Source organism: Hipposideros armiger, unplaced genomic scaffold, assembly GCF_001890085.2.
Source record: "Hipposideros armiger isolate ML-2016 unplaced genomic scaffold, ASM189008v1 scaffold_100, whole genome shotgun sequence".
NCBI classification, from domain to species: Eukaryota; Metazoa; Chordata; class Mammalia; order Chiroptera; family Hipposideridae; genus Hipposideros; species Hipposideros armiger.
Genome location: NW_017731450.1, coordinates 2996382 through 3023664, shown reverse-complemented (window position 1 = coordinate 3023664; position 27283 = coordinate 2996382). Strand labels below are relative to the sequence as shown.

The 27283-nt window shown below is 46.0% G+C and overlaps 1 protein-coding gene across 19 annotated transcripts in view; it reads right to left on the bottom strand.

Annotated features, from left to right (window-relative positions):
* MYT1L (myelin transcription factor 1 like) overlaps nt 1–27283 on the bottom strand; it is a 738481-nt gene that overhangs the window by 251850 nt on the left and 459348 nt on the right. For all 19 annotated transcript variants that reach the window (XM_019646295.1, XM_019646294.1, XM_019646293.1 and 16 more), the window contains one exon: nt 397–622. The gene's annotated coding sequence lies outside the window, so the exon portion shown is untranslated. The remainder of the gene's footprint in view (nt 1–396; nt 623–27283) is intronic.

Here is a 27283-nt window from a genome sequence, read left to right as displayed (position 1 = left end):
CAATCGTGTTGACCCCTAGCCTATGAGAATCCCTACAAAATTGTGCTGCCCAGGCAGCAATCATTTGGTACATGCCAACACTGACCCCAAACCTCCAAAACATAACTAGCAAACTTGACTAAAATTACTGGCTTTACTAACCAGTTACTTCTGCAGCAAGCATGGATTTCGTCCGCAGTGATGCAAGATGAAATATTTCCATGTGAGAACCCAGTATCATCTCCTCACTGGCAACCCCAGGACAACCTCGGTGCCCAGAAGGATGCCCACCCCTTGGCAGCCCCATGGAGCTTTAGTAGCAGGAACAATATATGTATCACCTAATTTAACTGCAAATGGCTCTTTTTAGCATGAACTGCCTGTTTGAAGACAATGCACAGTAGAAATTGTAAGTACCTTCCAGAAGCCAGGAAGTAGCAGGAAGCTGAGGAGTGCCTCAGAGCAGCGAGCGGGCAGGGCGCAGGGGCAGAGCCCTCGTCAGCTCCCTAGACAGCTGAGGGCCAGGTGCCTGAACTCAGGCGGGAGGGCGGGCTGTGTCAGGCGTGGCTCCCTCCCTCAGTCCGTCGGCGTTCCGAGACGCCCACTGGACATGACGTCACCAGTTCTCCTTCCGGTTCATTTTCTAAAGGACAGAACGACAACACAACAATGTAACACCTAACTGAAGAGAGGCTGACAAGAATTCTCTCCTTAGTGCTACTGTACTTACGACAAAGAGTTACGTTTGAAGACAGGTAACTGCCATTAAGAAAGGTATAAACGATGACAGGAAAGGCCATAATGGACAAGCAGAAAACGCTTTTAAACATTTAGTTAATTTACTCTGAAATTCAAGATATTTAGCAGTTTTAAGTATCTAGGTTTGAAGCTAAAAAAACTAAGTGCACTTAATATTCAGATGGACCAATTACCAGCCAATTCGTAAGATTACTTTCTTTAACACTGTGATGCAGTTAAGAAACAATTTAATAAGTGAGAAATATCTTACACGTGTAATTATTTCTTGGAAATAATGTGATTTCATTCATAACAAAATATAATCTGGTGATGACAAGGGTGATTCTGAATGTCAGCTCAATTTTGTTTTAGTAGAACAACAAAAGACATTATCTCCATTAATATAAATTTAGAATTTATTTATTAACTTTCCATCAAGATTTTCTGTAATATTGTGTGTTAGGAACTACTGACTGTTCTAATTGGAAAAGAAAATACCCAGATTATTTCAAGCTCTGCTGTCACAGACAGAATTTATTTTGTTTACAAAGAAGAGATGAACTAGAACATAGAAAGTGGAGAGGACGAGGTGCCTCAGTTGTTGAAGCCATTGTTTCTGGCACAAAGCTCGAAGCTCAGAGCCGCTCATTAAACTGAGCCTGGGCAGGAACAGAGAAGTGTTAATGGGCAGCAGTGAAGTGTGTCAGGCAAATTAAGGCCCCGAGGGCCTCCGTGCTGTTCAATCAGCACTACCTTAAACCCTCTAAAAGATACCAGGCCATGCGCACACTGCGCGTGTCACCTCGCCAGAAAGGAAGTACTCAGGGCGCTTAGCAAGAGCGGTTCGAAATAAGACAATGCACAATTTCCTACAAAATACATAGGCAGCCTGCAAAACGAAGCATGACAAATTTTACTATTTCCCCTAATAAGAATTTACCAAGACAAACAAATAAAGAGCAGAATAATTTGGAAATATGCACATGGAACTAGAAAGGTTTTTAAACTACCCTAAAAAATCAATGTTGAAAAATAGAATGCTAGTTTGTTTTGTGTCAAAGTCTAGGATCATTAATTCAGATATTTTGTAATAGTTTTAAATAAATTAAGCTTTTGATACAAATTATGACTTGTGATTTTATTTACAGCAAATACAATGATCTGTAATTGAAAACGTTTGAGGAGAGCCATGTGGCTTGTGACCTTTTCCTGTCTACAATACTTAACACACGAACACGCCCACATGCATGGACACACATGCACACATAATATAAATGCAAGAAACTCGTCAACACTGATTTTTCTTTATGTACAACACGATTTATAAATGTCACTTCCTACAAGGCAGACGCCTCCAACATCATCACAGCAAATGCAGCACCCCCAAATCATCTCAATTCAGAAGTGAGTGCCCACCAGGATGAACGGCGACGCCATCCCCACTGCTCCCTGTCCTTGCAGGATACAGGAGCAGTGCACATGCAGGAGCCCGGTATCTAGACCTCATGGGCTGAGGAAGATGAGTGTGCTTGGAGGACGTCTGCAGACACCAGCCTCTGTTACTTTAACTTTCTGAAATCCAGACCTGCTCTCTCCATCAGAATCTACTAAGGCAGCCTCATATAAAACTTAACATTATTGATTTGGAAATCATTATGTAATGGTTTAAAAATATCATTATTCTTTCATGAAATATTATTAAATGTACCTACTGTCATATTTATGCATTATTTCTAGATTAGCAAGACCCATATTAGCCAATATTGGTGTGAGCACTTGAGTCATTGAATCTCTCTGAAGTTCAGGCTGCTCTCTGAGGGAAACAGGGCTGGGCTAAACACGCCAAGTGTCTCCTGTAGCTCCAGGACCCCGAGTCCCAGAGCCTTGTAATGCTGCGGCTGTGTGAGTTCCTGGCCAGTGATGCCTCTCATTTGTGAATCTGCTCAGGTCACCTCTGTTTGTTTATACAGTGGGACACATTGACATCTTGGAATGTTGGTTAAGTGACACGAGGGACAGCCGTACAAATGCCTTTTTGCCCAGACTTACTCCTAGCAGGACCCGTTGATGACAGAGCAGCAGGTCGGCTCCACCTTCTTGCCTGGAAGCACTGCCCCTCCTTCCCTCCCCAGAGCAGGAGGGGCTCCGGTGACCTTCCCAGCAGGTGTCAGCACACTGAGCTGTGGACACTCCTGCCCTTGCATCTCTGTTCCCTGAGATTTCCTGTTGTCAGAGACCTTTTGATTAACCGAGTCATGCTTAAATGACACACGTGCCTGCCTCTGGCACCCTGGGTCATGGCTGCAGGACTACCTGCCAGCGGAAATGGCTCTGGCCTTCCTGTTTCCTCCCTAGAAGCTCCACATGAACTTCGTTAAAACACGGCGCGTTTTGACCGTGCCTCTTCCTCAGACCTACACCACTGAACAGGAAGAGTTGGACAAGCTCTCATCTGGCACAGAAGGAAGTCCTTCTCAGGGAGCAGGCAGCCTCAGGTGAGCCTCCAGGAGTGAGCCCACAGGCCCCTGGCCCGGCCTCGCTTCCCGGACCCCGAGCCTCCATGTGCCTGAATGGGCATCCGCTCTCTGGAAGGTCCTCTGCTCACGGCAGTGATCACACTGGGCTTGCAGAACGCTCACCAGAGAAGAGTGGGCTGCAGCAGCCACTCTGGCGCCTTCCTGGCCCCCGTGCGCCCTCCTGGCTCTGCACCTACGCCTGCTCTCTACCTACCAGCTGAATCGCATTCAGTGGCTGGGTTGAGACAGGCGCATTGTTTGTGTCAGCCGGTATGCAGTAGGTTAGGGTGAGAGGTTAGGGGTTAGGGTTCTTCTTTAGTCTTTCCGTACTCCACAGGGGCTGACTCCCTTGGTGCCGCGTGAAAGATAGTTTAGTAAGCCACGCCCTGCGTACAGTCTTCATTCTAGACCATGCTCAGGAGAGGGTGTTCAGTTTCCAGTTGGCGATGGTATTTAGAACATGTTCACTTCCAGTTTTTCAGAGAAAAGAAAGATGATCATTTTCAGACGATAAAGATGACAAGATAGATGAGGAAGAGGAAACATATCACAAGAGAAGTAACTGAATGAGGCTCTCTAAGAAGGAATAACAGAAAGTGAGAAGAACACGTGCAGATTTCAGAACCACCTTCTTGCCATTCCTAATTTCTTCTGCACCTCTCCATTCTGGGTTTTCAATCTAACCATCACACAGCTGCCCAGTGACTTCCAATACTGAGTGTCGGGATGTATTTTGGACAATTTAGAAGGTCCCACCACACCCCCACACATGGCCTTCCCAACCTCAGTATTTCCCAGAGTGTCACCCAAACCTCTCACCAAGGAACCACAGATGCCAGCATGTTAACTGACAACATAAAAGGACAACAGTAAATTGCAATTTGTAACTTGGAGCTTTTACAGATAAAACATCATATGCAAGATCTGTCCTCCAGTTAACCTCTGATTCCTAAGAATTCCTGTGCTTAGACCCAGCTGTAAAAATACCATCTCATTGGTTCTGGAAACTAGCACTGTTAGGGGTTCCCACCGGGGCTTTTAGGGAGAGCTTAACACACAGAGGAAAGGGCACTGAGGCTGCAGCCTGTCTGTGCTGTGGTGACAGGTGGCGAGCAGGCCTCTACATTGGGCTAGTGCAAAGGGAAAGAAACAAGCTTGCTATCATGAATTTGGCAGCGTGCATGGCAATAAAAAATGTGCACACTCTTGCCTGACAATCGTAGCTCCTGTACCCACCAATCGCGATTAGTCACAGGCATGCACACATAGGTGCATGGAATTGCCCAGCGCAGCACTATGTACAGTCAAAAATGGAAGCCATTGGTGTTGGGCAGATAGGGCTCTTATAAGTAATCTAGGATTGGTGACTATGTTTTGACAGGGCAGGGTCACCAAGATGTACATTGAAGTGACAAAGGGATGCACACAGCCGCACGTACAGCTGCCCACATACACACACCAATGCTAATCAATAACCCGAAATGCATTTTATATTGACATGTGTACATATGCAAATGCATGCAAAATGTCTAGGATGGGTCCAGACCCAACGGCTTTTTCCTTTGGAAAAAGGAGTAGGATTTTGAGGACTAAGAAGGACTTTCACGTTCTGCCTCAAATACTTCTAATTGTTTATATTTTATTGACAAAGGAAATTCTTGTAACATTTATGTAACAAAATAGACTGAAAAAATACGATGATCATTTCATATATCTATTACTATTTTCAGAAGTCATGCATCAACTGCTGTAAAGAATGACTAATAAATTCAGTGTAAAAAATTATACTTCCAAAGTCACATAATAATTACAAGCAATGTGAACTCTCCGGAACCCAAAGCCTTCACTGCTGCACAGCCTACTTGTAAATGGTCCTGGGATCCACTGACTATTTACACACCAATCAACAATACTACAAGAAATCACACTGAGGCCCAATTAGATCATCTTAGCTCATTAAAACAAATCCTCCTATATTAAGCAAAATGGTATAGAAAGGCAATTAAATGTGGAGGCAATTAAAACAAAGGCCACTCGGCGCTGTGTCAGGAGGAACAGGCGACTTTGGACACCAAGCGTCCGTCTTCCAGCCCTGAGCGATCCCCAGGGCCACCAGCAGTTGGGACCCGGGGTTCCCTCTGCCTCGATACTTTGTCACTTTGGCTGTAAGCCTATGACCCCTCGGGGAGACTGAGAATTTACTACCCAGGCACAGCCCCAGCAACAAGCACACAGGTAGAGCCGCTTCTGGACCTTCGAATGTTAAATGAAAGTAATTCTAATGATAAGTTGCCACTGCCTGTTTGAAGACTTGGATGCTAATGTCCAGAAAAGCTAAGTAACCTGCCCAAGGTGACACGTAAGTCAGAGCAGGTCCAGGAGCAGGTCCCTTCCCCACTATGTGAAAACCACTGCAGAGAAATCAGAGTTACTTTCAGTTCATTTCATTAATAATGCCGAGCTTCAATCTTCAGGGCACGTGGACAAATAACGTTTGATGAGGCTGCTGAGGGGCGAGGACCAGCAGGAGCCACAGAGCAGGGTTTGGGGTTTGCAGCTCCCATCGCAAGGGCATCACGTCCGGGCGGCCTGGGGGGTGAGTCTAGGATGTCGGAATGCACGCCCATGCATGCATCACTGGCAGGATGCTACAGGCTTTGGCCCAGGGTGGTTACATCCACCCACGAAGGCTTTCAGGCTCAGACCCTCTGCCCAGCAGTGAGACAAGTGGTTCCCAGAGAAATCGTGGAAAGCCTCGAAGAGACCCCAATTGAGACTCCACCCTGCCAGCCTTTCTTTCTGCAGGTACCCCCAAGTCTGGATGCTAACGGCCCCTGGGCTCAGTTCACTTCACCTCCCCACCTGGCCTCTAAGCCTGTCCCTCCTTTCCTACCCTGTGAGAAGAATCTTTACAAACAGCACTTCTATTCTGAAATAGCCCAGCTCAGAAATAAGTCAACTCAATACCCATCAGTTATCACCATTATAACATCTCCCATTCATCATAATTCAAAGTTCAAAGTATTTCACACACACACACACACACACACACACACACACACACACACACACTTGTAAATTATGCCCATTTGACAAGTGAGAAAACTCAAGTTCAGAGAGCACTGCTTTCACTAGTAAGAGCTAGTGCGAGGCAGAACTGGACTAAAACATTCTCCTTAGCCTGGCTCCCAGGGTCTTGTAAAGCTTGGTGACAAATTACCTCTTAAATAATAAGTCTCACTACTGCCCTATTAGACCTTTGGCTGAAGACCTTTTATTTTCTCGGTGTCCCAGAAAACAGAGGACACTGTCTCACTTTGGTCCACACCATCCTGTTTAAGCATCAACAGTTTCCTGGGGTGCCATCAAAGCCCACCATTTATGCATTCAGAGACTTCCCAGATCACTCAGCCCTCAGGAGAGCATTACCTGTGAGTTACGACCATGGCCACCTTCCCACCCATCCTCACACATCAAGCACAGATGTTCACATTTCATCTGACATCACTAGCTGAACCTCCAGTTGTTTCCTGCTTCTGCTGCTGCTTTTGATATTGGTATAAAAGAGTCAAGTTTCTTGAAGGCAGAGAGAGTTTGTGCATCTGTGTATCATGAGGGGCCAGGAGAGAGGTGCTTTGTTCAATGGATGAATTTCAATGATGACGACAACAATAACAATAACAGTAGTAAGTGGGCTGGGCGATACGTGGCAATACAGATGTTCACCACACTGGGGATTCCTCGTGGTAAGGACTCAGCATATATTATGTCCTCCTAAATATTTATTGCCAGTTGGAAATGTATAAGCTATTTGTCGTGGCTTCTTTGAACTGCTATATCGAGACAGCACAGAACGGGTGGCTGCAAGTCTGAGATGAGGGTGCCAGCCTGGCTGGGCGCAGGCCTCCTCCGTGTCCTCACCTGGGGTCTCTGTTAGGAAGGCACCGACCCCATTCCTGAGGGAGCCACCCTACGACCTCGTCACCTCCCAAAGGCCCCACCTCCAAATACCAATCACCTTGGGGACTAGGACTGCAACATTGAGTTATTTTTTTTGCGGGGGGGGAGGGAGAAACCACTCAGAGCACAGCACCCTCTTGGAAAGACGGGCAGGCTGTGTGACAGAAAAAGACCTTCCCAGGTTACAGCACTTTCACGATGATGCTGTTTGGTTCTCGACAGCCCTGAGGACAGGGCAAAGGAGAGACTGCTCACTCTGCTTGCAGAGAGAAACGGCTGTGCAGAAAGGTGCCCTCCCATGGTCGCAGAGCCGACAGGAACCCCACTGTCCTCAGTGGGCATGCACACAAATCCATCCTGTCAGGTGCCCCAGTATCCTGTAGAACACACCTCCAGAGTGACAGTCACACATTCCATTCTGACTCCACTGTACCTGGGGAGCTATGACCAGGGAGAAGGGCCTCATGTGCAAGGTGGAGAGGACACACCTGGACATACCTGCCTGTGGGATGGGATTTGAGAAGCTTGGGAAAGACATTAACTCAGATAGTTAAACCAGTACCCACGGCAACCTTCAAAACCCTGACACTGGGCATCCACTCCTTTGAACATTAGTCTTTTTTGTTTTTGAAGAATTTGTCTTTATAAAGTATAAACATCTTAAGATACCTAATACTATAAGTCACTATTGATTAAAAAAATATTTATTTTTCATAATGTGGGCCAGCCATATCTCGTATCTCCCCCCTCCCCCCAATCTCTCTATCTGACAAGGGAGACCACCAGAGTGTAGCAATTACAAGGATTTGGAAGTAGGGTTTAGGGAGAGGTGGAGACATAAAAGCATGTTTTGACCCAGGTTTATTAAAGCACAATATTGCAGCTATCCCACAATCCGCAGCGACTGGAGAGGCACGCTCTGTGCTCCACCTGGCTATTCTTTTGTGGGGCTCAGGAAGGAGGGGTGGATTGGGAACCCCTGGCTGTTGAGCACAACACCAGGAGAGCACAGCCCAGAGCCCGCTCAGCCCAGCGCGGCAGGAACTGAGACGCCCTCAGTTTCTCTAACGAGACGAGACGTGAGATAAAGCCAGCGGGAGCCAGGACCCACGCACAGAGGCCAGCCCCCTGTGGAGGAGGAAGCAGGAAGAGTGATCCTCACGCTCCAGTCAGAAACGCCACAGTGCAGACGTGCACAGAGCCCTCGGGGTCACCCAGGAGGTGACTGACTCTGCTGTGGGAGCTAGAGACGTTCTCAGCTTTGAACAGTTGGTATCATCTGAGATGAGGAAGGGACACAGGACATTTCGGGGAGGACACAGCAGACACAGGACACAGAACGATGAGAGACACGTGTGTAGACAGAGCCTGAGGGGGTTTCCAGTCATCCTGCAGGGCACAGGGAACTGTGGTCACAGGCTCGCATGCAGGGGACTGAAAGGAAAAGCAGCCGTGGGAACCGAGTGGAGGGGTGAGACGGTGAAGCTCAGCGGGCAGAGGCTGCCTGCCGGTGCAGCGGGAGCAGTGGAGGGGCCAGCTCACACGCTGTGCTGGGGGCAAAGGTCCTGTGAGATGGAGCCCGGGAGCCGAGCCTTGCACCATCTGGCCTCAGGATGTCCATCCCACCCTACACTTCAGGACAAAATGCATCTCGAGTTTCCTGAGGCTTGCTTTGTTCCTATGGCTCTAATAGTAACATACAAACAATCTTATGTTCACAAAGCTTGAAAGACAGTAACAGTTTGGATGTCTGCAGTTACACTGTACTCGCTGGCCCTGCAAGGTTATGACTAGATCAGAACAGTCTCAAAGGGCTACGGGAAAGATCGGTATTTTTGCAAATGTTCTCCACAGTTGTAGCTGTTTGTAAAGGTTATCAACATATGGCAGTTCAAAACTCCAGATTTAGTTTCTTACAAAACATACACTAGAAAAAATAGTTTGGAAACATAGCTAAAATCTGTAGAAATGTGCAAAGGTAAAATTCCATTTTGATAAATTTAATTTTTAAATTTCTATGGATGTTATATCTTTGCCTAATTATTTAAGTTCTTGAGACAGGAAGGAAGAGAGAAAGAGAGAAGGAACCGGAAGACAGGAATGGAAGGGGGAGCAGGCAGGGCGGGGGACATCATGTGAGCAATACGGAGCAAACTAAGGCTACTCATAGTTTGAAAATTTGGAAAACATTGCTAATATCTACCTATTGGGTAATCACTAAGACACCATGTTTTGATATTATTAAAATAGGTAATTACCAATTATAGTAAACAAAGTAATAGATATATTTTCAGTGTAAATGCATATAAGTGTTCTAAAGAAACAGTGTGTGAAAAGCAGAGCAGATCCTGAGGCGGTGTGTACACACAAATTATGAAATGAAAACATTCAGTGTTGCCAATAAATGTAAGAAGGAAACATGGAAAGAAGCACCTCAGGGCTCCCCCCCACTGATGTTTATTTTTATGCAAAGATATTTTAAATGTCTAAATTTTAAAATGGTGAGTTTAGGTGGCAAAGCAGTATTTTTAAACTTCAATAAGGTTTGAGATTGTTTCATAGGATGATTTATTTTAAAAACCCTCCAACAAAAATATCCTACACTCTAGGTTGCCCAGCTCCCATGTCGAGACCTCGGCAGCGCTCATCTCAGCAACCAGCCACTGAGTTCCTGTCTGCACCCCACCATGCAGACCCCAGGGCTGTGAGGGGTCTTCTCTGCTGTGGGGTGACAAGCTCTGTCTCCTTCTGTGATGGTGAAGTTCCTCCCCCACCCCCACCCCCAAAGCTGTAATGACAGGAAAGAGAACTGACAGCCTGACCAGACAGCACACACCTCACTGTGTGACCTGGGGGCCTGAGGCGTGTCCTGACTCCAGCGGGACCCTGCTCAGAGATGCCACAGCTCAGAGCTCAGTGCGGGCTCTGCAAACAGCCAGCTGTGACGAAAGCCCGCCCCAACCCTGCCTGCTGACTTGGTGTAAGCTCTGCCACCTCTCCGGGCTTCAGTGTTCTGGTCTGTGAAGTGGGAATGATGCTGGTAACTGCATGTACCTGGGAAGGCTGTCGGAAGGATTGAGGAAACACAGCAGAGCTTTAGGGAATACCTACCCATCGTAAGCTTTCCCAGTAACCAGTCAGCAACTGTCTCATAAGCATCCACTAACCGTTTTCTACTCTATTTCTGTTTAGACTATTTAGTTAAAATAGCTAGAAACCACTCGGAGGGGGAAAATGGCAGAAACTTGAAAAGGGATTTGCTTCATTCTCCTATCAACTCAGGTAAATCAAACAGAAAAAAAAAACGCACAAAGCAATAAACGTCAATGAAAATAATCCACAAATGAAACAGAAAGAGAGAAGCGTCTGCAAGAGTCAGCTCATTGGAGAAATCGGTGAACAACGTGTAAAGCACAGCTAAGCCTAAGAGCATGCGCTTCTTCACGGGAGGAAGTGAACCTGAGCCCAGCAGACAAGACTATGTTAAGGGACCCTGCGGGGCACAGCTGCTCTGGGGCCAGTGGGCCCGCAGGGACTCAGAGGGCAGCGCAGTTGGAGAGGTGGGCTCTGAGGAGGGCCGGAGGCGCCTTGTCACAGCACTCCTAAAATGAGCTTCTCTGGGCAGGGCTCCATGGGCCGCCCCAGCCTCTGTATGCTCAGCGCGCTCTGCACATGACTGCAGTGTGTCAGCCTCTGAGATGTGTAGCTTTTCTTGATAAATAAGTCTGTGAAGAGTCTTGTCTCACACTTTCATGTAATTATTTTTTAAAGTCCATCTGTATAATAAAACCCAATGAAAAATATAGACACTTTAAGTAAATGTAAATAAAAATGAAAAAAATATATATTAAATAAATATCAACCAGTTTGTACTATCACATACTTAAATTTCTATGGTGGACAAAATGAAAGTGAGGACAGGTGAGTGACCCATGCAAGGCCACACGGTGGGGTCTGACCCAGACTCAGCATGTGAGGTCCCTTCCGTCATTCCCTTCAGCAGGTCCCCAGTGGTGTCTCAACAAAAGTGAACCATCAGGAAACGAAGCTTGATTATCTCTGTGCATGGTGACAGCAGTGACAGAGACTGGACTGAGCAGATAGACATACATATAGGAAGACTCTATATAAGATCTGGGGGTCCAGGCTGTGGAACTCGCTCAAGCCCCTGGAAGAGTGAGTCCCGGCTCTGGCTCTGTTCCTTATGAACTTTGTGGTGTTGGACAAATGACCCGCCTGTGTGGGCAGCTCTTTTCATGTATAAGTACCACGTTCAACTACATGACCTCTATGCTCCTGACCCGTTCCAAATTATATATACAAGGCTATGATTTAAACTTTTCTTTAAACAGTAAATTCTACTACTTTATGCATCATGGGATTTAAGGCAATTTAAGTCACATACAAATTTAAAGCAATGCATTTCATAGACAAAATATACTATTTTATCTCCTGACTGAAGAGAAGTCCCTTTATGTTTTATTTGCTTCTGATCCTCCCTTTTGAGAAACGAAGAACAAAGGATGCTTTTAAAAACGGCTAACCCAGACCTGCCCTTAATGAACACCAAGAGCAATTCCCAGTCACGAAATCCAGTCTCTTTGGGGTTGCAGACACACGGTGAAGCAGGTCGCAGGCAGCAGTCCCTTTCGCAAAAGCAAATGTCAAAGGAAACACCGGTGTTTGGCTGTGAGCTCCCGCTCTCTCACAGGCATTTCCTAAATCCACGTTTGATGAGCTTCCCCAGCTATCAATTCTGTCAGCTCCTTCCGGAGCTGAACAGTGTGCTCCATGGAAATGTCATCCGCCAGGACTGCAATTACTGGGCTCGGCAGCAATCACGGGCACAATGCAGAATGGGTCGAATTCAGGTGAGAGCAGAACCAGCAATCAAGCTTGGGGACAGGAGAACAAAGCCATTTTTCTTTCACTTGGCCTTAATTACTAGGCGAGTGTGGGGCTGGCTGCTGAAAGGCTGATGATTATACAGCTCAGCCCCGAATCAGCTCTGCATTGATGGACGGGAAGAGAGGAAGCCAGCTTGGCCCCAGTAAGAGGGAACAGGAGGCAACCAGAGGAGTGCAGACGGGCACAAAAATAACTCGGGGGGGGGGGCGCAGCTGAAGCTAAAAATAAGTCCCGGAAGTCATACACTGGACTGGGGCGTCCACTGCTCCACAGACGCACTTGCCCCGCCGGGCGTTCCGCCTGAGACACACTGCACACGTTCCTGAGGCTGCCCTTCCCCAGTGGCATTTCCCGGAGTTTCCCCCAAACTGAATGTACTGACTACATTCTTCGTTTTTATTCCTAATTTTTATTTTTTAAATTCTATTAAATGTATTGGGGTGACATTGGTTTGTAAAATAATATAGGTTTCAAGTGTACGATTCTATAATAAATCATCTATATATCACATTGTGTGTTCGCCACCCAGAGTCAGCTCTCCTTCCATCACCATATATTTGATCCCTTTTCCCCTGCTCTACCTAATTTTTCTTATCAACTTAAAAGCATTCTAAGACAAGTTGCCAAATTTTCCCTCATACATCCCATGTATATACCAGGGGTGCCAAAAAATGTGTACAAGTGGGCACTTTGGTCAGCGTTGCTCAAGCAGTGGTTCGCCATAATTAGAAGTGTCTGGACGCTGATAGGAACCACTTTGAGCACCTCTTATAATTGCAAAAGTCAGACGTGACTTGTATTCATCTTTTGTTATCGGTATATATTGAGTATTACAATTTTAATACCGTTTTCCTTTCTTAAAATGTGTATACATTCTTTGGCACCCTCTGTATTTTATATTTATGCTAAATATATAGTTTTTTTTGCTTCTGTCTACACTAAAATACCAAATATCCAGTTCAAAATATCTCTAGAGACTGAGATGTTGACGCTTGATTGCAATCCTTAACAATCTTTGAAAAAAGTCTACGCTTTAAAAATAAATGTACGGTTTATAATAGGAATATCTCTGTCTCTCTCTGTCTCTCTCTGTCTCTCTCTCTCTCTCTCTCACACACACACACACATACACACACACACACACATTTCCTTCCTATATCCAAACACTGATACTTATGTATGAATGAAACACAAAGAACGGGTTTTCCTCAGTATTACTAACACTGCACTGTGACACTGACAGCCCACCACAGAACAGGACTCTGAGCAGCGCTGCTTCAACTTCTAAGAAGAGCCTCTGCTTTGGCAGTGGGGCTCCCTGGACATGGGACCAGGCGATCAGCCGAGTGGGGCTGGTGCACACACACGGCCATGCTGCCCGCCGACCTCGGGACAGAGCGCGCCTGTCTGCAGCAGGCACACACGCACAGCAGTGTCACGCACCCACCGGCTGGCAGTGCTCAGTGCCAAACTGCATTCCAGGGCCCTCCCGTTTCCCAGTCTGTTCACAGGGCCTCAAAGACAAACCCTGCATGGGCCTGGAGCAGGCGCAGTCGTGGTGGGAAGTGTGGGGCTCCTGCAGCCCCAGTCCAAACCTTCCCCTGCCGGCTGTTTTCCTGGAGATCCATGGCAGGTAGATGCTCGTCCTCTTAGCTCACTGCTTATGGGAAGTGGCAGGAGTTTAGGAAAATGAGACAGAAGCTGTCATCCTGCCCATGAGCTGGCCAAATGCAGGTGGGCCAAGTTCTGAGTGATGTAATTTTTGAAATTCATCCCCAAGGCAAAATTAAAATGCCAAAGCCTTGCCAGCCACACATGGGCATCTCATGTGCCTAGTGTGCTTGGTTACTGACCCGCAGGAAGTGCAAGCTCTTCGCATATTCTCTCACACATGACTGAAGGGAGTACAGTGCTGCCTGAAACTGCAAGGAGAGAAATGAACTGAAGTTACCGCCACCAGCCTCCTGGCATCAGCAAGAACAGAAGCCCCTGAAGGGGTCTCTCTCCAAATCTATTTCTTCTTTCTTCAATCCATCCTCCACCAGTGCAAGGTGAGCTTTCTAAAACCTGGGCCAGGCTTCTGCCCTCTCAGGACCCTCCAGTGACTTCCTACTGCACTGGAGCCTTCCAAAACCTCAGCTCTTTCTCACGCCCACAAGGCGTCCTAAGGACTGACCCTTCTTACCTCTCTGAACTCTTATGTCACTGACAACAGTCCACCACAGCAGTTCTAAAAGTGGGGTTCCAGGAACCCTGAAGGGGCCCTGTAGGCCCTTTCAACAAGTCTGCAAGGTCTTCCCTCATCCAGCTACATAACCTATGAGGTTAGATTATCTTCGTAGGTTCCCGCTAAAACGATTTAATGTGATAGATACACTGACTGCAGGTGCAGAGGAGATCTTAGCTATTCTGTTATGGAAGGCACTAAGGACATTTGCTAAATGTGACACAATGGTGATCTTGTGATAATTTTTCTGTGCTATGGAAAATATGGTTGTTTTTTATAAAACCGTATTGCTTATGTTAACATGTAATAAGTGTTTAAATTGCTATTTTAAAATAAATAAATTTTAAGAAAAGTCTGTTGTTTTAATTTTAATTTGGTAGGTGTGAGCCTCATAAATAAAACCAGTATGAGGTCCTCACAATATGAAGAGTATAAAGGGGGCTTGGACCACTTCTAATGCATGAATTTTGTGGTTTCTCATACACACAATCTCTTTATTTTGCCGCGGGTCCTCTGTACATGCTTTTTCTTCTGCCAGGAACACCCATTCTTGCCTAAATGTTACCCCTCTCTACGGAAAAGGCTTATGGCCCCTTCTCTGTATCAGCCCTGCAATTTTCCTTTATTGAGGACCTTAGCTTTTAATTTTTAAAGCTGGTTCTTGTTCTTTCCCTTCTCTTACAGGAATAAAGTTCACTCGAGTCCAGGACTCACTGACCTTGTCCCCTGGTGTGTGGGAGGCACTCAGTACCAGCTGGTGAAGGGGTGAGACACAGGGCTGCCACGCCTCAGAACACATCACTGCAGTGGGTGTTTCCAAGCTGCTCTGTACATGTTCCAGTGCACAGCAAGCTTTTACCTGTCTCAGGAGGCCGAGTCCTGCATGGGGTACTTTTGGAAAACTTGGGAGCTGGTGGACTGTTTCCTTTGGGGGTTAAGGATGGAGGGAGGACGAGAATGACAGAGCCTGAGAACCTTATGCCTCTAGGATCCCTTTGGGTGCTGAATTGTAGCAAAGGTCAGAGCAGAGCTTGTCAAGTAAATAGCATCTGCTTTTCACTGGTATTCGAGCCCCTGGGAAATCGTAAGAACAAACCCCTTCAGAAGAATGTGCGAGGCCATTCTGTGACATGCTCTTTAATCTAACTACACAAACAAAGTGCCATCCCAAAGCTGCCACACTAAAGGTTACACAGCAGGTCCCTCAGCAGTCTGCAGCAGACAGACCCTCCCTGCCCCAGAGGAAGAGGCCACTGGGTGGAGACAAAGCGCTGTGGATGAGCCTGGGCTGGGGGCGAGCTGGGCCACCCACTTTCAGGCAGGGAGATGGGGCCACTGCCCTGCACCGGCTGGAGCACCAGGAATTGTGTTCAAACCAGGACAAAAAGCAAGGCCCTCTGGTGATGCCAGCACAGAAGTACAGAGCCTCCTGTGGGCATGCGCTTACATTTTCTGTCTCCGGTGTCCCCCCAACCCCCTTCCCACTTCTCATCCGTTCCAGCAGAAGATGGCAGGGAGAAGCATCTTCAGAACACAGAGTAGCCCAGCTTTCAAGATGTCACTTTTTCAGCCTCCACTGAAAATGGCCGAGCACTGCGGCACGGCCTCCAGGAGAGCTAACGCAATCCCTGAATATTGCTGAAGTTCTCTGTTCCTACAGATGAGACACAAAAACAGACGCTGTCCCTGCCCAGAGGGAAGTCAGAGCCAGTTACCCCATTTGTATGTGGTAGAAATCTGACTCTTTCTAGACACTTCTATATGGCAGGATGCATCCTGGCCTAGGAGCTAGAAGGCTTATCTTTAGATACTGTGTTGTGCATTCTGCCATGGTTTTCCCATAGATGCCAAGTTTCTAAAATCAAAGTGCGGGCCTGAATTATCATATATTATACTATAAATACATTTCAGACGTAATTAATTCAACGCAGACATTCGAAGTGTGGTCTAGTAGAACACGTGACCTAGAGCCCAACCCCCACCTACACTTTCTACAGCAGTGTGAGGACAGGAAGGCCACATGGGCAGGTTTCAGGGAAACAGCTCGAAGCCCGTCACGGCCATGCTGCTTTTCTTTGTATCCTCATAACCAGTATCCCTCGCAGCCTTAAAGCTCCTGGGCGCACATGGGACAGACATGTCTACTGCCCGGCAGTAGGTAGACAAAGCAGTACAAGCATAAAGCCTTGTCCAGGGGTCTCCACGGCTCTCCCCTGAAAGGAAGAGCTGTTGCTGCTATGGAAGCCCTGAGCCTGGGGACAGGGTGATGTCTGTCCGCTGCAATCCAGGACCGGAGCAGAGTCAGCTGTGTGCCCGCCCTGGGCTGGGGAGTCCACACGACAAGGTTTCTAAATCCGCCTGTTAACACTGTCATGCTTGGGAAGCCTGATCTTTCAAAGTTAGAGCTTCCGGTTCCACACTCACAAACACGCACCGCCTCTATCTTCAGGTGCTCAAAAGTCAGTGGTGGTGTCAGAAAACCATTCTGCCTCTCTGGACTTCGAAGACGAAGGCAACACCCCTGCCAGAGAGATGTGCTAATTAAGAATCATGAAAATGCATAAATGTCTGAAAACACACGAACGACGCGCCCTGGTGTCAGAATGCGGCCCTCACACTGCTGCACGTGCTCCATCAGAGCGCAGGTACTGTGGCCTTTTAACTTTGTTAAATGGGGAAAATGCACAAGGTTTGCTCTCCACTTTCCGGTCTGGGATCTTTTGGGATATGTTACCAATCCATTTGTGGTTTGGAACAATCTACAATCTAATCTTTGCTATGCTACTTATGTTTGGCAAGTTCTAAGAAAAGACAAAAGACTAAGCACTGAAAATAACTAATCAGCAGTCTGCTGCTGACACATCAAAATTCTGTGATGGGATCAGATCTGGAAAGCAAAGCAGGGTGGACAAGACCAACATGTGGGTCAGGGAAAGACACACCCAGGGTTAAGCGATTTGTGGGTGTCAGTGCTCCCTCTGGATTACATCTGAGCTAGAGAGATTCCTCAGAATCTGAAGCAGTCCAAAGCTACATTTCATAGTTATGACTTAAAGTAAAAGACTTTAGTGTCATCTATGTGGAAAATGATTTTTAATAAAAACTCTATTGCATGTGCAATAGGAGTGCTAGAAACAAAGGGAAAGAGGACCAAAAGCAATACTTGAAAAATTAAGGCTAAGAATTTTCCAAAGTGATGAAAGATATGAACCCACGATTGAATAAGCACTAAGAATTCCAAATGAGAGAAATACAAAGAGAAGCACATCACAGTAAAACTGCTAGAAGCCAAATACGAAGAAAAAAATATTAAAACTTGTCAGCAATTACTGATCACTAACTTCTCAAAAGAAGTAACCAAATTCAAAAGATAATAGAAGTCTATATTAAAAATGCTTAAAGGAAATAATTGCCAATATTGTACCCAAAAAAATCCTTCAAAAATGTAAGTAAAGATATTTTCAGACAAATAAAACACAAAAGAATTTGTATATCCATAGTAAAGAAAATACTAAAAGATCTTTTAGTTAGAAGTAAAATGATCTGATTATCTCTGAGATGCATGAAAAAACAAAGATGAACCCAAATTGTCAATATGTGGATAAATCTAGTCATCGACTATATAAAATAACAGTAACATCTTATAGGACATCATTATGTTTAATATGTGTTTATATGCTATATGTATTACTTCCCCTATAATAATACATAATCTAGGGGTGTATAGATGGAGTTAATGCATTAGTAAGGTCGTTGAATTTTTGGAAAATGTAAAAACACTTGATATTAAACTTTAGTAACTCAAGAACACATGCTGAAATTTCAGAGTAACCAATAAAAAGTAAAGACAGTATAACAAGCTAATAGAGGTAAAAAAATAGTAATATAAAAAAGCAAATCCAAATAAACTGAAGAAGAAAGTCATGGGACAGGTGGCTAAACATAAAATAGTAAACTGGAGGATGCAAGGCCTTAATGACAGTGACAGTCCTACATAGGCCATTAACAGTCAAGAGTGATCAGGCTGGACTTCAAAACAAAACCCAATTCCATGCTGCTCTTGAGTCAGACCGTAAATATAAGGGCACAAGTGGGGTGAAAATAAAAGAAGAAACACACAATGTAAATGCCAACTGAAACAATCTCCTATAGAATTTGTAAAAACATTGACACGGGCCTAACTTTCGCTATGGTGATTATTTAACACTCGGCTGGGGCACGGGTAACTGTGTTACTAGGATTGTGTGCGGTGACTCTGGTGGACATTGTGCCTGAGAAACAGTGATCCAGCCAGAATTATTTATCTTACTGAAAAGGAAACTAAGGCCAGAAAAGAACTAACTCACATTCCTTTCAATTGTTATTTATCCAATATTTAAAGAACTGCTATAAACTAAATGATGAATAAGGTATGTTGCCTTAATTAACAGTTTTTAAAAAGTTGTACGTATGTATCAGGTGTTTAAAACCTGGACTATAAAGAAAAGGGATAGGCTCAAGCAAGTCTGAGGAGTGGGGAGGGACCTAACCATGAGATCTTTGCAAACAGCGTTCTCAGTAACGAAGGAGAGTGTGGGTCTACTTCTCACCAAATGTCCATCCTGCGCTTTGAAAACCAAATATCTTTTTTGATTTAAGACCTCTTGAAATCTCGGCTCCTTAAGGTAACAGAGTTTTCAGAAATACTGAAAAGTGGAGCAGAGATTGCCATCCGGGTCCTCTTCCTCCCGGCCACCCAGCCACCTATAATGATGGCCTCCCTTGCAGAGGGCTGTGGTCCTGGACCTAGGCTGAGCCATGGTTGAGGTAGAAGTGAAGGGTGGCACACCCAGGCCAGGCTGTGAGTATCTCCAGGACATGGTCCTGGGTCACCTGTTCTATCCATTGGGTCAGTGGAGGGTGGTGAAGCCATATGACAGAAAGAGCACAGGACCCACAATGACTGTGTGAGGACCCTCCTCCCATCCACTGACTCATGTGACCTGGGTTAGAAATGTGTGTTTAGCTGCTGACATACAGGATGGTGTGCTCAGCTACCTGCTGTTCTCAGGGCTGGCTTCCACCCACGTCTCGCTCTCCCTGATTTCACGGTTTTCTGACACACCTGTCCTCCTGACTAAAGCATTACCTTCTCCCCCTGGGCACTGTCCAGTGAAGGACATCACGTAACATCCAGGCTTTGCTCAGCGTCTGAGGGGCAGTCAAGGCACACACATGCTCTCCCCATGCAAATTACCGTCGGTGTCAGGCAGCACAGAGGCCTTCCGGAGGAACTCCTAAAATAAAATGAAGCTCGGGCCTCCCATTTTTCATTCCCAATTTCTTTATTTTGGGGGGGCACTGCTCTTCCTGCCATGCCCATGTTTACATAGTAAATGGTGCAGGAAGTCAGGTCTGAGCCTTCTAAGGTCACGTCTTTGCACTTCCCTACAATACACCTCTTCTGAAGAGGGAATTCCTGATACCAGAAAGGACGGAAAAAAGTGAGCTGGTCCTGGGCGCGCATCTGGTGGAGTCCTGGTGTGCTAGTAAGCTGACGCTTTCTGGCACTGGAGTCACAGAGGGAGAGCCACCAGGGCCGAATCAGGTGCGTCCTGCATGCTCGGTTCCTGCAGGCACCATGCAGATGAGGTCCCCAGGAGCAGGGATCTACCAAAATCAGAGAGTTGGAAAGAATGACAGCGAGTGCGCTGATATCTAATCAGTAAGAAAAGACAGGCTGGTACTGTGCATGAAAACCCTGACACCACTCTCTGAGTGATCAAAGTAAGTGCTGCATGTAATTCCTGATATAGTGTCATTCCAACTACTGAAGCGGTGAAAAGAAATCGGAGTCCTGGAAACACCTAACTTGGACACAGACAGGGAGGTGCGCGGTGAGTCAGTGGGTGTATCCGAGGCACAGTGACCACGGTGACACAGAACAACTCCGGGACGCTCTTGTCTGGAACCAGGTGATGCAGCCAACCGCTTCCAGAAAGGCTCAGACTAAATCTGCACTGCTCATGCCCAGCGCATTTTCCAACTCGAATATGAGCTAACCTACTGTTCAATACTGTTGTTTTTGCCATTAATAGTTAGCTTTTTTTTAATTTAAGCACTTTTAAGTTTCACATTTTTAATGGTGTTTTGAACAAAATGTCCTTTTCTGTAGTTTACCACAAATGACAAATTAACTTACAAGTTCTGAAACTACTAAAACCTTCCAAAACCATCCTTTCAAGCTCTGTATTTAATGGCATTTAGTCTTAACTACAGAAGCAAACACTAGAGCTTTTTATTGAAAGCGTTCTTATAAATGAAACACTAGAAACAGCTATTGTACACTATCATCGTTTTCTTGTTTTCAAATTGTATTTTATTGTTTCTTACTATGTGCAACTTAAGCAAATCTTAACATGCCCGTTATTTGATTCTAGTAAGACACAGGGTATCAATGTTCCCTAAATCCCATGTCTTATTCTTAAAAAATAAAAGGAGGGGAGAGGGCTATGAATGATGTATGTGGCAATGCATGTGATACATGAGGGGACAACCCAAAGTGAGTGATACCTGTTCTCGGATTTCCAGGTCACCTGCGTGAGGCCTTATCCACCTTAGAAACACCTCTCGCTCTGTCCACTGCCGCTGGAGCCCCTCAGCCCAGGTCTTCCTTCAGGTGTCAGATAAGCTTCATTCTGGCACAAGGTACTCGATGGTAATGAATCAAAAATATATATTAAATAAGGTGTCTTTAAACAAAAAAAACGTTATGTATTGATTAGTAGATGAAAATGTTGTGACCAGAAGCTCACAGGAAGCCAACCTGTATTTCCCTCAGGAACAGTGGTTCAGAATTCACTGAGTGTTCACAGTAAGTTTATCAAAGTAACAGCCATGAATAGGTAGAGTTGACTGCATTATGTATAATTATATATGTAGCACGAATATAAGGATGTCCTTTCCTGCCTAAAACCCAATGCACTGAGGGGAAGGAGAGTTTCCATCCCTTTTGCCCATCTTTGTCCTCTGTCAAGAAGGACATCCTGAAATGCCTCACTAGGCTGGCAGGCTGGGCCTGGGCTGTGCTCTGTCGGTCTCGCAGAGTCTTGACATCCGTTTCCGGCGCACCACCAACTAACCAATTACATCTGCTCACTGCTGCCCTTTGAAGTACAACAGCGCATGGCCTGTCTGTTTTGCTCAGCACTAAAAGCAATAAAAAATCAATCCATGAAGAGTTATTGACAATTATTGTAGAGACGCTACAATGAGACTGTTTTTGTTTGGTTTGGTTTGGTTTGTTTTTTTCTAGCTGAGCCATCCTGCCACCTGTTGGCAGCTCAGTGGCAGCTCAGCTCAGGCCGGGAATTGAACCAGTGACCCTGTTGTTCACAGCTCACACACTCGAGTGAGTTCTTAACCAACTGAGCCACTCGGCTGACCTGCAATGAGACTGTTTTTGGTCACAGATTCCCTAGGATCTGGTGAAGGCTATGGGTTGCTTCTTCTAAAACACAGAAATGCAGAGATGTACACAGAGGTACCCATTTTCTGAAAGCTCAGAACCTGCCTGAAGCACATCCATACATTCCCACAAAACACCTAATCCATGGTGGAGTGAGAACCACCACGATTGAGAGTGAAGTTGAAGCAGCTGACCCTCCACACCATGGGCTTCGTGTGGTAGCCCTGCCCGTTCCCTGTCCTGTCCCTGTATGCTTCCTATTGTCCACTCCCCATGGAAGGCCACACTCCACTCCACCCGCTCCATCAGGCCCACCGCCCATCCATTAGGATGGGACCAGTTTCATTGTCCAATATGCTGAAGTGACTCTAGGCACTGTAACTTGGGGAGGTGACAGAAACGCCACAGTCCAAAGCAGTCTTTCTCCATCTGCCTCACACTGAAGCCCATCATATTCTCTTGAGGAGGCTGATGTGTAGTTCAAGAATCAGTTCTGATGACAGGTGGTGGGGGTGACGCCTGGTCTGCGCATCTGTAGTGAGGGTCACATGAGATCATGCATCCAAATGCCTATCACACTCCAGGCACACGGGAGGCCTTCCACACTTGTCAGTGGCTGCCCCCACGGGCAGGTGGGTGCTGTGTCATGTTCTGCAGTTTTCGAAACTTTACTGATCATGCATTCCTTCACTAAAACAAGTATAAAAACAAATGAATGATACACACACACACACACAGACACACACCATTTTGTACTGACACGCTGTAGTAACTGTGGAATACACACAAAAATAAAAAATTTAAATTTAAGAATACTTATTACATCTATAAATATTACACATCTTTTTTCTTCTGAAATGTATTAATAATGTTATTAAAGTGAGAGAAATATCTTCAAATATAACTTATTATTTTTTAAAATCTCACCTGACACTTTCTAATAGAGCAATTTCAAGCTCTATGTCTTAGTTCAATTTATATTGATACTTGCTTTTAAGACCTGTCAGAGTTGAAAAGATGCCTCACAAAGAAACATTCATCTAAAATGGAAGAAGACTAACTTCTCTATCAGCTCCTGTAACTAAATCATGATGCTTCTTTTTCAATTATTTCTATAGCCTATGCGAGACTTTTATTGAAATTCAGCTAGTCAATTTCCATTGATCCCAGATGCTATAAGTTGCTCTTGCAAACCAATCAGAAGGTGTTTAATAAGTTTCAAACATCATTTATAGCAAAATGTAAAAATCACATAACAATGACAACATTCTCAGCATTCATTTTCAAACACTCTCTCCATAATACAACTTTCTTTTTAAAGAGATCCCACTAATAGTTATATCATCTTTACTTTCAAACAAGATTAAATGTATTTATTTTTCCAAAAATATCTGCTGGTTCCATACTCCTTTAGCCGCTTTCCTCATCCATAAACCACAAATCTGAAGCACGTGTCTTTCGGTAAACAATTTAGCTCATCTGTAAGGCCAATGACCCTCCTAGAGCCTTGCTATAAAAATGAGCAGACATCTTTGTGGTACAAATGATTTTCACAGTATGTCCCACCTCAGCACAGAGTATTACAAAATACTGCAATGTAATTTATAAACCCATTTACTGAGGCCCTCACAAACTGCAACAGGGAGCAAAATGCCAACAGAAGCCTGAGGTTCCCACTTACAAGGCCCCAAGCTCATTGGTCTGCAGGATGCCATGATGACAGCCTGACACCTGGTGATGTCATCACGTGTGACAACTGCAAAAGGGGAGGGTAATGTTTTATACTAGGAAAACAATGGAGCTACTAAATTTAATACAAATGAGTCCACATGTTTTTCTCACACCCCAATGCCTGTGAGTCCACTTTGGACACCTACGTCCCAGGCCCCCACATCAGCACTCAAATCCCCCCAAGCTGTGCTCTATGGCTGAGTCACTGCTCACCTTCTCCCTTCTCACTTTTAACTTCCCCTTCATCTCTAACTAGTCTTAATATTAAAGCATCGACATTCTTCCTGTCTCCCGAACAAACCTTTACTGAGGGCCCTCTCCACCCCCACGCTGGGTGATGAACCTGTGAGAACTGCCTCCCCCACCCTCCCACCCTTCCATCCATGAACCCCTAGGCAGATGACTGAGCTGTCGACCACAGGAAGTCCTGCCCCAAGCGAGTCACCTCTCAAAATCGGGGCTGAGTTAACTTCTTTCTGGATCCAGACAAGCAAAAACAAGAATTGATGAAACTGTCAGAATAGAGACAGTTGAACCAAACCAACTAACCAGCCCCCCCAATATCTTTTCACACTGATAAGGGTCTTCAGTAGGCTCCCTGAGATAAATTTTCTCTATTAAAGATAATTTGCGGGGGGGGGGGAAGCATTTCATTATTTTGGAGTTGAAGCAATCACAAATAAAGCCAGATTTGTAAACTTCACATTTCTTTTTACTAACAGTATCCAATATTTTATTGTCTTAAGCACTAAAATCTAATTCTTGATTGGTTCCATAGTGACATGTGGCATTAAGCATTTCTAAAGATAGCTGATTTGTTACAGAAAATTTTTAATTTTTAAATTATTTCCGCCACATGTTCAACCATTTGCTTGCATATATTTTTACAGACTTCATAGGCCAAGTTTGGTCTTTACATGGTTGGATTCAAAAAGATAAGTAGAAGTTCAAAGTCTAAAAGTCTATTCTGCAATTAGCCATTAGATGGAAAAGATACCTATCCGGCATTATTTTATTTCTTCATTTTCATTTTGGAATGTATTCAAAATTTTCTTCTAAAAGTAAAAAAATTTAAGCAAAAGCTTTGCAAATACAAGGGGGGGACATGAAAGATGACCTCACAGCTGAAACTTTTCCACCACCAACCTCCTCCATCCAGGTGGGTCAACTAAAGGAGGCAGAGGGAATGCCAATCAAACTCAGGGGTTACGCCAAGGCTGGTAGGACCCTAGAACAGCTTTCCCTGAATTGATAGGTGACATACGTGTGCTGTGTGATGTTTGCAGAAGACGAGTTTCTGAAAAATGGCTTCTAAACATGCCATTGCAAAGAAAAAATAATAAATGGAGACAAGTCACTTAAGGAGAACAAGCCAGATTGAGTTCAAAGACCAAGTTCCAATGAACCTTCTATCAATTTGTATGTGAACTGGGTCTTCAGGCTTCATTATGAGGAAACATTCTGTGAAGGGTTTCTCCTTTCTTGTCTGTCTGAGAGCCCACTGTGCTCTCCCTTATTTAAACATAGAAGGGCAAAACATCAACAGATGGCAGCCCTGGAAAGGAGTCCAGCTGAGGTTTTCAAATGGACAGCAAAGGACGAAGGTGGACGGGATCAGTGTCAACTGTGCGAAATTACTGCCCCTGAAGAGACAGGAGGGAGAACTGGGTGACTGCAGCACTCCTCTTTTCTAATTTTAAATGTTTGCAGGTGAGAAGGAAAGGGAGCTGCTTCAGTGTCATCCTCCTCCTTTAGGAAAATAAAGAAAGGCACTTTGAAGTCCTTGAGAAAAGTCTGAGACACGCTGGCTTCATGGGTGCCTGACCAGCAGTCACCAAGGCCCACGCTCAGAAGGGCCTCCCACTGGGGTTAAGGTTCTGCTGTTGCCATCATAAATTCTTACAGAGGTCCGAACAAGAGGCCCTGCATTTTCATTCTGCAAATTATGGAGCCAGTCCTGTCTCAGGCAACCATCTTTAACGATGATGCCGTTTTGATACAGTGAAAAGATTTCTGCTCGGTCTCCTTGCCTCCAGCCAGATGGTCTCTCTAGCTCATGAGCTGCATCAGCCCCAGAAACCTAGGAATCTCTTCTTGCCTCCACCCTCCCTGAGCCCCAGGCCAATCAGCTGCCACATCTTCTCTAGCTCGCCAACTGTGAAACCGGTGGCTGTCCACTGGGGAGGGGTCCCGATTACCCTCCCACCCTGGCTGCCAGAGCCTGAGTCATAGGAAGGGACTGGGAGTCCCCCTCCGCCTTTTGAAAGATCCCAAAGTGATACCAAGTGCACCCACCACAGCCCGCCCACCAGCTCAGTCTCCCTCCCTTCTCTTCACCCCGAATCACCAACACTGCCCCAGGCCATGAGTCATCATTTCTGGTCAGGATTACCCGTCTCCCTGACTCTAGCATTACTGTCCCCAATTCATTTCCCTAATTCAAGCAGAGATATTAAAATATTAATCTCATTCTATGCCACCCTTTCCCACAGGACACCGAGCAGGTGATCAGTCAGGTCTCAGAAAGAAACAGCTGTGCCACTCGCTAGGAGGTGAGCTCTGGGTGGTGGTGCCAGCCGCCACCACAAGTTGCTGTCCTCGTGCTGAAGGGCAGGGGGCAGCAACTGAGCTGGCACTGCTGTTTCTCCCCACTTCCCCTCTCTCCACCACACACATGTACACACACACCGCATGCATGCACATGCTCATGCATACACATGTTCACAGCTCATAAAAGACCCTTGTGTGTTCCCACATTGTTTGCACGAAGGCATTCCCATGGACAGTCTCTGGCTCAGAGGAAACACTCGTGTGTCAGAAATATGTGAGGGAGATAAAAGGGGATCCTGGAGACCAGAGAGGAGTGGGCTGCTGTGCCCTGGAGCAGGGCACGGACTCGGGCCCTGGTGGAGCGCCCAGCCGGGGCCGGCACTCAGAAGGCAGGCTGGCCCGTCACGGTGTTCTCAGCACCAGCGCTGCCTGGCAGAAGCAGAGCCGTTGTGCAAAGCAAGAGACACCAGGCTGGCTTGGACAGGACGCTGTGAGCTGCAACTGTGACTGATGTAGGCACAGCTCTGGAAGAAGAACGTAAGGTGCTCAGCAGGTTGCCAGGTATAAGAAAACGTTGGTCCTTGTGCACCAAGGGGATCTCTGGATTGACCTCCCACCACAGCAGAGCGCAGATGCCCAATGGACAGAGACATAAAGCCTCTCCGTGCCCCAAGCAACACAAACCAGGCCCACGCAGCACGGCCACAAACAATCTGCCTTCCGAGGCACCACGCAGCATTGAGAGAAGGGCTGATCGGAACGCACCTGCCTCGCAGCGTCAGTCGTGGCTGCAAGACAGAGGCAACACCAAAGCTCTCACCACACAGATTTAAGAAGGTGGTCGCCTGGCCACCTGCCCTGCCACTGTCATTACAGTGATCTTGGGGGATCATTTGAACTTTCCCAATCCCCCACCTTGTGTGTCCTTTTCCTCTGCACCCCAAGACACCAAATGACAGGTTAATTCCTTGCAGTCAGTGGAAAAGGACAGTGGGCGATGGGAGATCACCAACAAGACCTGGTTCTCATTGGCTGAACCAGGGGAGTGCTTGCCTGCTGTGAGCCCAGCAAGCTCCTCTGTGATGGCTGCTAAGTGGTGAGAAATGTTCGTGGCCCTTGAGACTCCAGGGGCCCAGGTTCAGGCTTCGTCTGCTGCTTCGTACGTACAGGTGCCTGGTCTTCAATCAGCCCCCCGCCTTGCTGGTGTGTCATCGCCCTGCACAGAGT